The sequence below is a fragment of the Carcharodon carcharias genome, chromosome 11, assembly GCF_017639515.1.
Source record: "Carcharodon carcharias isolate sCarCar2 chromosome 11, sCarCar2.pri, whole genome shotgun sequence".
Lineage (NCBI taxonomy): Eukaryota > Metazoa > Chordata > Chondrichthyes > Lamniformes > Lamnidae > Carcharodon > Carcharodon carcharias.
Window position 1 is genome coordinate 90,962,066 of NC_054477.1, and position 12,240 is coordinate 90,974,305.

Here is a 12,240-nt window from a genome sequence, read left to right on the forward strand (position 1 = left end):
AGTACCATTTAAAAATGTAATCATTGTTAATTACTGCCAGTCAGCCTCTCTGACAATGAAAATTAACTATTTTTTTTTATTTAATTATCGCCTAAGTTTGGTATGTCATTCCTACAATTTTGAATTGTTAACGATTTTTAAAAAAAGGAAAATTAGGAATTGTAAATGTGTTCCTTTTTACCTGTTCTTGCTCGCTTTGTTAATCTAACCTTGCTTTACCACCTTGTCTGACATTGCTTTCACCAATGTAATTTACACTTCCTTTCCAATATCTGATTGGTTAAGGAAATGCGTAGATAATTGCCCTGTTCCCTCAGGCCCGGTTGCCCTCAGTCCGAGCTAGTAACATCGCAGCCTCAGGAACTTGTCACAGAAAAAATTGAAAAACCGTAACCTGCTAGGATAGATTCACTCTAGCAGCAAATTATTTGCCCATTATCAGAGTACTTTGCACGGATAAAATGTGATCAAGGTAAATTAATTAGAAACCAGAATGTGGTGCATTGCTTTCCAGTTATTCGTCCCAATTATTCAAAATTTTAATGGTTAAAACATTGTGTATAATATCAACTCATCGCACAGCTCACTTAAAGTTTCATTCTTTTGCTATATGTATTTAATTTCTTTTTCTCACTGATTTTGTTTCATTATTTATATTGCACCTGTCATAATTTCTATGACTAGATCATCCTGTACCAGATTTGTTGAACTTAATTTTGGACAGTTCATTTAAAGCTAATTTGTATTATCTCCTGGCAGTATGCTTCCCTTAGGGATTAATGGTGGTTCCACGCTATTTAGATAGTTTGCAAGCATGTTTGTAAAAATGCTGAGCACAGCGAGAGTAACATCACATTGGGCTCTTGCCTTTTGTCAAAATAAGATTGAAGGGGCTCTCCAAGCATCTAAGTTGGAACTAATTTTAATAATTTTGTGAAACAGCTTTTGTAGTAGGAGCCCATTTAGTTATCTATTTTTGTAAAAATCAGAGAGAAAGGCACCTGGGCATGGAGAATCTCAAACCTGAAGAGAGTTTGGAACAACTTTTCATAATTATAGCACGTGCAAAGCCATGCAGTCCACTTCATTTAGAGGAAGAGTGGAATAAACCCCTTGTAGCTTCTAGGAATGTCTTTGCTTCTGACTTACATGAGCCTACAGTGTATGTTTTTCATCCCTTATTTTGTTTTCCAGATCACTCACCATTGAGTATCCGAGTCTTTCTGAGAGAGAGGGGCCAATCTGAATTTACTTATGGTGACCGTCAGATCTTAATCTGTGCTGGTAGGTGCAAATAAAACAGAGTAAACTGGGCAATGATTCACTTCTTCCCTTCTAGCCTGCCATCAGTGGTTTAGGTATTACACCTAATTGCCTAGCTTTAAATAATGACATTTGTATGACTCAGTAGTAGACAGATTGGAATGATTGGCACCACTGAGACTTGAACTACAACCTATTTGATCAGGAGGAAATGCTACAAATCTTCTGCATATCCTATCATGCTGCCTACTTTCTATATGTCTTGAAACTGCTCATTATTGACCGCTCATTATAGGTTGGTGTGAAAGAATATTTAAGGCACTGTGCCAGGATGAATTTTTCCCCCTTGCATTAAAAGTGCACTTATTTATTAGGAGAGCTGCTCCAGAGCATAAACTGAATGCTGTGATATTAAAAATTGTGATTGAAGAGATGAAGATGTAATTTATGCAGCTGCTGGTCTCTGAGATTAGAAGTGAAACCACTTTGAAGCCACAGATTTCAAGCAGCCAACATGGTAGTTATTAGCTTGTAGTCACAAGAAATTGATGACAAATTGCTTTTTCAGTGCTGATAGTCTTCACTTTAGGAACAAAGAAACAAAATTGATATTTGATGACTTATAACTGGATTAATCGCATTCTGATAAGAGCCAAGACTTCTGTATTTTCAGAAACTCTGGTGTTGTATCAACCAGGCAGTGTTGTGTAAAATTATATTTCATGGCTACACTAATGGTACAGATTTAGAAAAAGCCCTCAGCTTGGTGACTGACAGGAGAAAAGAATAGTGAACATGGGTGCAGTGAGGTGCTGTCATTTTATTAATTGCTGTACAATGCCATACAGCACAACTTAGACCCATGATTGCCAGTTGGAAATAGGATAGAGGGATAATTTCAATCAGTAATTTCTTGACTCACTAAACTCCACATACAGTACTATAAAATGAGGACCAGAACAACATTTTTCTTTACTAAAATCTTATAATGTTAATAATAAAATGTTAAGAATAAATTGAAGTGAAGGACCACATCATGGAAATTTAGCTTTGCAGGTGAAACAAAGTTCTGAGGAACCTTATTAACATGCTGGTGGAAGGAAAGTTTTTATAAATATTTTAAAAAGGAACGAGTTAACAAAGTGAGCATTGCTCCTATAGAAAGTGAGTCCAGAGAATTGATAATGGAAAACAAGGAAATGGCAGATGAATTGAACAGGTATTTTTCATCAGTCTTCACTGTAGAAGATACAAATAACAACAAGAAACACCTATAAATCAGATTATGGAAGGGAGGGAGGAACTTAGGAAAATGACAATCACCAGAGAAGTGGTACTGAGTAAATTGTTAAGGCTGCAAGTTGACAAGTGCCCAGGTGCTGATAGGCTTCATCCCAGGGTCTTAAAAGAAGTGGCTGGTAAAGATAGTTGATGCATTGGTTTTAATTTTCCAAAACTCCCTAGATCCGGGGAAGGTCCCATTAGATTGGAAGACAGCAAATGTAACTCCATTATTCAAAAAGAAAGGGAGACAGAAAGCAGGAAACTACAGGCCAGTTAGCTAATCATCTGCCATAGGAAAAATGTTAGAAGCTATTATTAAAGCAGCTATAGCAGGGCACTTGGATAAGTTCAAGGTAATCAGGCAGAGTCAACATGGCTTTGTAAAAGGGAAATTGGGTTTAACCAACATATTAGAGGGCTTTGAGGAAGTAACGTGCTGTGGATAAAGTGGCACTGGTGGATGTACTATACTTCGATTTCCAGAAGGCATTTGATAAAGTGCCACATCAAAGGTTATTGTGGAAAACAAAAGCTCATAGTATAGGGGATAATATATTGGCAAACAGGAAGCAAAGAGTAGGCACATATGGGTCTTTTTCAGGTTGGCTAGATGTAACAGGTGGTGTGCCACAGGGATCAGTGCTGGAACTTCAACTGTTTACAACTTATATAAATGACATAGATGAAGGGATGGATGGGGTGATTGCCAAATTTGCTGATGGCACAAAGATATGTAGGAAAGTAAGCTGTGAAGATGGTATAAAGAAGTTACAAAAAGATATAGGTCGGTTAAGTGAGGGGGAAAAAAAATCTGGCAAATGGAGTATAATGTGAGAAAAAGTGTAATTGTCTGTTTTGGCAGGAAGAATAAAAGAAAAACATGTTATCTAAATAGAGATTGCAGAGCTCTTAGATGCAGAGGGATCTGGGTGTGTTAGTACATGAATCCCAAAAGGCTCGTGTGCAGGTACAGCAAGAAATTAGGAAAGCGAATAGAATGTTATCATTTATTGCGAGGGGAATTGAATACAAAAGTAGGGAGGTTATGCATCAGTTATACAAAGCACTAGTGAGACCATATCTGGAGTACTATGTACAGTATCAGTCACCTTATTTAAGGAAGGATGTAAATGCATTACAAGCAGTTCAGAGAAGGTTTACCAGACTAATACCTGGAATGGGTGTGTTGTCTTATGAGGCAAGGTTGGACAGGCTAGGCTTGTGTCCACTGGAATTTAGAAGAGTAGGAGGCAACTTGATTGAAACATGTAAGATCCTGAGGGATCTTGACAGGGTGGATGTGGAGAGGATGTTTACTCTTGTGGGAGGATCTAGAACTGTTTAAAAATAAGGGATCACCCACTCAAAACGAAGATGAGGCAAATCTTTTTCACTCGGGGTGGGGGGGGGGGGGGGGTCGTGAGTCTTTGGAACTCTCTTCCTGAAAAGGTGGTGGAAGCAGAGTCTTTGAATATTTTTAAGGCAGAGGTGGATGGATTCTTAGTAAGTATGATAGGTTGTCGGGGATAGGCAGGATGCAGATTTGAAGTTACTATCAGATCAGCCATGATCTTATTAAATGGTGGAGCAGGCTCAAAGAGCTGAATGGCCTACTCCTGCTCCTTGTTTATCAGTTTGTATGAAATCTTGTTTAGGTTTAGCAAATTGCGTAGTCCTGGTGGTATAAAACTTTCTACGTAAGCTATCTTTATGTCATTGTCTAGTAAATGTTTGTGTTTTAATTGTATTACTTTCTCAATCACTTGATTAAGATTTAAATGTAAGATGCGTAGCATTGTTGTAATTATAGGTGGTGAAGAAGGTCAAATATATAGAGGGACAAAGTAAAGTGTACTTCAGATTTTGTATGCAAATTTAAGTTTAAAAGGGGATTCAGCCAGGTGTAGTTGAACTAAATGGCCAGAAAGCCAGGGCAACCCTGCCATGGCTATTCTTTGTATTTATTTTTCAGTTAATTCTTCCCTGTGGATCGTGTGATTAGTAGAGCTCTAAATTATTTCTGAAGGTAAAAATATCAAACGCAAATTGTTAACAGCTGGAACACAAAAACATAGCCTGCTGCATATAAATTTGAATCTACTGAGTAAATGACAAATTATAAAAAGAAAATCTACCTTGTAATTTATGCCTATCTAGGAATCTTCAAATGGACAGTTCTCGTCATCTTTTGTTGCTGACACAGGCATTGGCACTCAGTTTTTTACACATTTGTGAAGAGCATCCCTTTATGGATTTATACATGGCTTTATGAATTCACTTCAAAATACGTTATTAAGCCACTGACTGAGAATTTAAGACAATTGATTTATAATCTGGTGCATTTCCTGTATGATTCTTCCATCATTCTTTCTTCATTAAACTATATCCATTCCACTCTGTCTTGCATGATGCTTTTCTGTCATGTTTATTCATGCTATTTTTAATTTTATTTGTTATAATTAAATTTCGCTTATTCTTGCCATTTAACACACTCCAGGTATGCTTCTTTTGGCTGCCATTTGTTGGACTGTTCTCAACAGCTCCAACTTCCTGAAGCCTGTGAAGATTGGGCATCTTGTTCAAGCCAAGCTCTTGTTACCTTTCCTTGTTCCTGGTCCAGACCTCTATCCTCTCCAAATTTGACTCTGGCTCCAAGAATCAATGCCCTATACTTGCATCAGCTTCACCTTGGCTTCATTTACTTTGATTGTAGCCACCTTAAAATGTATTCCAGATATTTTCTTGGAGGAATACAATTATTGCCAAATATTTCAGAGATTTAAAAGGCTCCCATTGAGAATTAATCAAATCTTAGGTTTTTAGAAGTAAAAGTGATATTTTGTGTGATTATTTTGCAATTAGTCGCAGAGGTGCAGTTGGTGTTTGCAGTTGGTATGTAAAATAATATTGATTACTTCATTAACTACCTGATGTAGGTAGTCCTATGTTTCATAATAGCTAAGAAAATGGTGATCCAGTGTGACATGTGATGGAGGATTAGTGTCAGGCATCAGTTTTGCTTTTTCAGCCAATTCAATCAAAGCTAATCATTCTCAAAATTCATATGTATACATCAAAGAAAACACACCCATGAAATCCATGGACCCTCTTGTGGCCTATTCATGGCGCCTTGCATTTATAAGGGCTGTTGAATTGCAACTCTGTGAGCAATCATCTCTTGTACTTTACCCTAAAATGACTGCTGCCAATTATATGCCAAGAAAATACTGTAAGAATCAGCTTCTGCAAAGGGTATATTAATCCCGTATGATTGATTCCAATTCCACTGTGCAAGTATTGTGCAATTTCGTGACATGCTGTGTCTCTTTGCTTCAGTGTATTTTATCTGTAAATAAATATTCAAAACATTTTAGATTGTAAGCTGAAAACATGCTACCTTTCTGCCTTCTAAGATGCAGAATATGGTGGGAATTCCATATGATCTCCACAATGTGCTTTACCATGATTCAGGCTCATTATCATACCACAACTTGTGTTCAGTTTAATGCCATCTCCATCAAGCTGGGGTATTATTGTTTCTCACTGAAATTATGTTTAAGCATCGCATTGTACATAGGTTTGGGTAGGTCATTCAGCTTCTCGATCCTGTCTCACCATTCAATTGGATTATTGTTGATCTGCATCTTAACTCCAATCTGCTTCCCTTGGCTCCATACTCCTGGTACTCTTGTGCTATCAAAAATCTATCAACCTCAGTTTTGAAATTTTCATTTGACCTAGCCTCAACATCTTTTTGTAAGAGAAAGTTCCGGGTTTCCATTAATTACCTTTTGTGTGAAGCATGCTTTTTGACCTCACCCTTCTATGGCCTAGTTCTAGTTTATCCCACTTTGTTCTGGACTCCCCTACCAGAGGAAATCATTTCTCCATATGTAACCTATCAAATCCTTTAATCATGTTAAACGTTTTAATTAGATCACCCTTCAGTTTTCTACACTGGAAGTAATACAAGCCTGCTCAATGTAAAGTGGCCACATAATTTGATCCTTTTAGCTCCAGTATTGTTCTGGTAAATCTCTGCTGCAACCCTTCTAAGGCCAGAATATACTTTGAAAATTAAGTTCAGCATTGTAAATAGGATTTAATCAGAGCTTTATGTAACTGTAATATAAGATCAACCTCTTTTGTAGTCCAGTCCTTTGAGACCAACATTCCATGAGCCTTTTTAATTTTTTTTTGTACCTGTCCATTTGCTTTTAGTGATATCTGCACTTTGATCCCCAAAAGCCTCTTCTCCACCATATTTCTGAGCTTCTCACCATCGAGAAAATCTATTCCTGGAGTTTAACGTGAGAAAGTGATTCAGTTTGGCAGTTTCTGCTTAGGAATAATTATCTGTCATTTATTTGTAAAAGAGAGGTTTAAGCTGTCCTGAGTACTTTCTCCCTGGTGTCAGATGTTGTTTGGGTAAGGATTTATTTTAAAATAAAGAGGTTTTAAAATACTGGATGGTAATCAGTCCTTAACCTGACCAAACACTAACGCAATGCTAAATCATAGGGGAAAATACTAATCTTAACAATGGTCTCGATTAAAGATTTTTTTTGTGATATCTTCATGTAAAATGTAAGTTTCATTGTTAGATAATAAATTTTTAATAGAAGCAAGTACTGTCAGTTTGTAAATTGTACACCTGTAACCTGTATTTAATCAAGCAGTTAGGTTAGAACAGGCTGGTATAAGACCTTACATTTATTGTTCTTGCTGCTTATGTAAGAAATATCAAAATACAGTTTCCACAGCAGCCAACAGCTTGTGATCTGGCAAATTGTAGTCTGACAACCTATATCCTCACATTGCCCGACAGACTGCATTTTGACACAACTTTATCTGTGAAGGTGAAGGGAAATAATAAGGGTTGGTAATTGCAATAATAAAAAACAATTACACTATAAAATAAGATTGAAATCGGTTAATAGTGTTCCAAAGGGTCTAGGTTGGATTAAGTATTTTTTGCATTTTGATCAGCTATAGATCTCTGGGGCATAATGGAACTAGAAATGGACACTGTTGTGCAAGGAATCAGTTCTTTAACAAAGTTTAATGGCCTTGGTTAATTGAAATGTTGCTGCATCTACCAAATGCCTAAAAGGAGACCACTAAATATTCTCACATATCTGGCACACTCAAACTGATTTTTAAACATAGAATAGGTCCTAGCTTCTGATAGGTCATTTTAAAATATGGGCAGGTGAACCAGGCCCAATAAGGATCTCGTTATTGGGTAGGCTTCCAACAGTAAAAATGGATACTATTTAGTGATAGATTGTGGGATCATGTAACTGAGAAGCTTCTATGGGCATTTGTGAATGTGAGTCCCCTTAAAGAAGAGCAGGGAAGGCGATGGGGTACTGGTATTGCTGCTGGACTAGTTATCAGCGTAATGCTCTGGAGAAACAAGTTTGAATCTCGCCTTGGCAGATGGTGGAATTTGAATTCAATAAAAATCTGGAATTAAAAGCCTAATGATGACAATGAGTCTAGTTATGACAATTGTCATAACCTTTTAGGGAAGGAAATCCTTACCTATAGAGCAGTGCCTTCTAGCAAGCCACTTAGTTGTATCAAACTGCTACAAAATCTCAAAAAAAGAATGAAACCAAATGGACCACCCGATACCCGGACCACCTGTCGACCCTGCAAAGTCCCCCTTACATACATCCGAGGGCTAGTGCCAAAATTAGGAGAATTGTCTCACAGACTAGTCAACAGAATCATACATTACAGACAATGTCCCAGACAACACCATCACCATCCCTGGTAATGTCCTGTCCCACTGACAGGACAGACCCAGCAGAGGTGGTCATAATTGACTCTGGAACCCGTAAAATCTCATGGCATCAGGTTAAGCATGGGCAAGAAAACTTCCTGCTAATAAACTATGTACCACAGATGAAGATATTCCCTCAGCTGATGAATCAGTGCTCCTCCACTTTGAGGAAGTACTCTGGGTGGGAGACTTCAATGCCCACCAACACGTGCCCATGTAGCACCACTACTAACTGAGCTGGCCGAGTCCAAAATAACATAGCTGCTAGACTGGGTCTGCAGCAGGTGGTGAGGGAACCAACAAGAGGGAAAAACATACTTGACCTTATCCTCACCAACCTGCCTGCTGCGGATGCATCTGTCCATGACAATATCAGTAGGAGTGATCACTGCATAGTCATGTGAAGACAAATTCCGCCTCCACATTAAGGATACCCTCCATCGTATTGTGTGGCACTACCATCGTGCTAAATGGAATAGATTTCGAACAGATCTAACAGGTCAAGACTGGGCATCCATGAGGCAGTGTTGGCCATGAGCAGCAGCAGAATTGTACTCAAGCACAATTTGTAACCTCATGGCCCAGCATATCCTCGACTCTACTATTACCATTAAGCCAGGGGGGTCAACCCTGGTTCAATTAAGAGTGTTTTTTTATTCATTTGTGGGATGTGGGCTCTGCTGGCTGGTCCAGCATTTATTGCTCATCCCTAGTTGCCCTTGAGAAGGTGGTGGTGAGCTGCCTTCTTGAATCATTGCAGTACATGTGGTGTAGGTACACCCACAATGCTGTTAGGAAGGAAGTGTCAGGATTTTGACCCAGCAACAGTGAAGAAATGGTGATATACTTCGAGGTCAGGATGGTAAGTGACGTGGAGGGGAACTTTCAAGTGATGGTAATCCCATCTATTTGCTGCCCTTGTCCTTCTAGATGGTAGTGGTCATGAGTCTGGAAGGTGCTATCTAAAAAGCCTTGGTGAATTCCTGTGGTGCATCTTATAGATGGTACACACTGCTGCTACTGAATGTCAGTGGTGGAGGGAGTGAATGTTTGTGGATGTGTTGCCAATCAAGCAGGCTGCTTTGTCCTGGATGATTTCAAGCTTCTTGAGTGTTGTGGGAGCTGCACTCATCCAGGAAAGTGGGGATTATTCCATCATACCCCTGTCTTGTGCCTTGTAAAATGGTGGACAGATTTTGGGGAGTCAGGAGGTGAGTTACTCGTCACAGGATTCTTAGTCGGTGACCTACTTTTGTAGCCACAGTATTTATGAGGCGAGTCCAGTTCAGTTCAGTACAGGAGGGCATGCCAAGAGCAGCACCAAGCATACCTAAAAATGAGGTGTCAACCAGCTGAAGCTATAACACAGGACTATTTGCATGCCAAACCGCATAAGCAGCAAATGATAGGCAACTAAGCGATCACACAAGTAATGGATCAGATCTAAGCAATGAAGCCCTGCCACATCCAATTGTGAATGGTGGTGGACAATTGAACAACTCATTGGAGAAGGAGGCTCCACAAATATCCCCATCCTCAATGATTGGGGAGCCGAGCACATCAGTGCAAAAGATAAGGCTGAAGCATTTGCAACAATCTTCAGCCAGAAGTGCCAAGTGGATCCATTTCGGCTTCCTCTGGAGGTCCCCAGCATCACAGATGCATGTCTCCGGTCAATTCGATTCACTCCACGTTATATCAAGAAACGGCTAAAGACACTGAATAACACAAAGGCCTGACATTATTCCAGCAATAATACTGAAGACTGTGCTCCAGAACTTGCAGGCGCCCCTAGCCAAGCTGTACCAGTATGGCTACACCGCTGGCATCTGCCCAGCTATGTGGGAAACTACCCAGGTATGTCCTGTACACACAAAGCAGGACAAATCCAATATAGCCAATTACCATCCCATCAGTCTACTCTCGATCATCAGTAAAGTAATGGAAGGGCTCATCAACAGTGCTATCGCGCGGCACTCACTTACCAATAACCTACTCACTGATGCCCAGTTTGTGTTCCACCAGAACCACTAAGCTCCTAACATCATTATGGCCTTGGTTCAAACATGGACTAAAGAGCTGAACTCCAGAGATAAGGTGAGAGTGACTGCCCTTGACATCAAGGCTGCATTTGACTGAGTGTGTCATCAAGGAGCCTTAGCAAAGCTAGAGTCAATGGGAATCGGGGGAAAACTGTCCACTGTTGGATTCATACCTTTCACAAAGGAAGATGGTTGTGGTTGTTGGAAGCGACTCATCTCAGCTCTAGGACATCACTGCAGGAGTTCTTCAGGGTAATGTCCTTAGCCCAACCAACTTCAGCTGCTTCATCAATGGCCTTCCTTCCATCATAAGGTCAGAAGTGGGGATGTCCGCTGATGATTGCACAATGTTCAGCGCCGTTCGGAACTCCTCAGATACTGAAGCAGCCCATGTCCAAATGCAGCAAGACCTGGGCAATATTCAGGCTTGGGCTGTCAAGTGGCATGTAACATTTGTGCCACACAAGTACCAGGCAATGACCATTTCCAATAAGAGAGAACTTAACTATTTCCCCTTGACATTCAATGGCATTACCATCATTGAATCCCCCACTATCAACATCGTGGGGAGGTACCATTGACCAGAAGCTGAACTGGACTAGTCATATAAATACTATGGCTACAAGCTGAGGTCAGACACTAGGAATCCCGCGCTGAGTAACTCACCTACTGACTCCCCAAAAACTGTCCACCATCTGCAAGGCACAAGTCAGGAGTGTGATGGAATACTCCCCACTTGCCTGGATCAGTGTAGCTCCCACAACATTGAAGAAGCTTGAAATCATCCAGGACAAAGCAGCCCGCTTGACTGGCAACGCATCCACGAACATTTGCTTCCTCCATCACCGATGCACCGTAGCAGCAGTGTGTACCATCCACAAGATGCACGACAGGAATTCACCAAGGCTCTTTCAATGGCACCTTCCAAACCCACGACCACTACCATTTGGAAGGACAATGGCAGCAGATAGATGGGAGCACCAGCACCTGGAAGTTTCCTTCCAAGTCACTCACCACCCTGACTTGGAAATATATTACCGTTCCTTCACTGTCAAAAGGTCAAAATCCTGGAACCCCCTTCCTAACAGCACCATGGGTTTATCTACATTACATGGACTGCAACAGGTTCAAGTAGGCAGCTCATCACCACCTTCTCTAGGGCAACTAGGGATGGGCAATAAATGCCGGCCCAACCAACGAAGTCCCCATCCCATGAATGATTTTTTTTTAAATTGCAATTCTGGAACATCCTGTTCCATGCCCACTGTCTTTAACAAACAAAAAAAGTAAGTTAAATTGTTCTTGCTGCTCACTGAAAAATCTGACTTAGTCATCACCAACATCATAAACAAATAACTTGTATTCATATAGTGCCTTTCATCTCCTCAGAACATAACACAGCACTTCATTATTTTTGTAATGTTGTTATTAGTTATTGACAAACATAGTAACCAATGTGTGCACAACAAGGTCCAATAAACCGCAAATGGGTAAATGACCAGTTCATCTATTTTTGAGGTGACTGGGGGATAAATATTGGTGAAAATTCTGTGAGATGTCCAAACTCCTATTTTAACAGTGATTTTTTTTTAACTTCTACTTCACTGAGAGAATGTGTTATTGATTGTTCTCATCCAACAGGTTCATTAGTGCAACACCCTGTCAGTATTGTGTTGCCCTGAAGTGTCAGGCTTTTTGGTACGTACCAAAATCCTGTAGTGGGGGGAATAATTTGGAGGTTACAATGCTAGTACTGAGCCAAGCTAACACTATTAAGTTGGCACAAGCTGCCACTACCTGCCAGTCACAAATCAGGACTGTGATGCAACACTATCTACTGCCTTGATGAATGACACTCCA

The 12,240-nt window shown here is 40.0% G+C and overlaps 1 long non-coding RNA gene across 1 annotated transcript in view; it reads left to right on the plus strand.

Moving 5' to 3' along the window:
• LOC121283993 overlaps positions 1-12,240 on the plus strand; it is a 122,959-nt gene that overhangs the window by 93,893 nt on the left and 16,826 nt on the right. Inside the window, exon 2 of the long non-coding RNA XR_005944413.1 lies at positions 1,195-1,284. This is a non-coding gene — a long non-coding RNA (uncharacterized LOC121283993). The remainder of the gene's footprint in view (positions 1-1,194; positions 1,285-12,240) is intronic.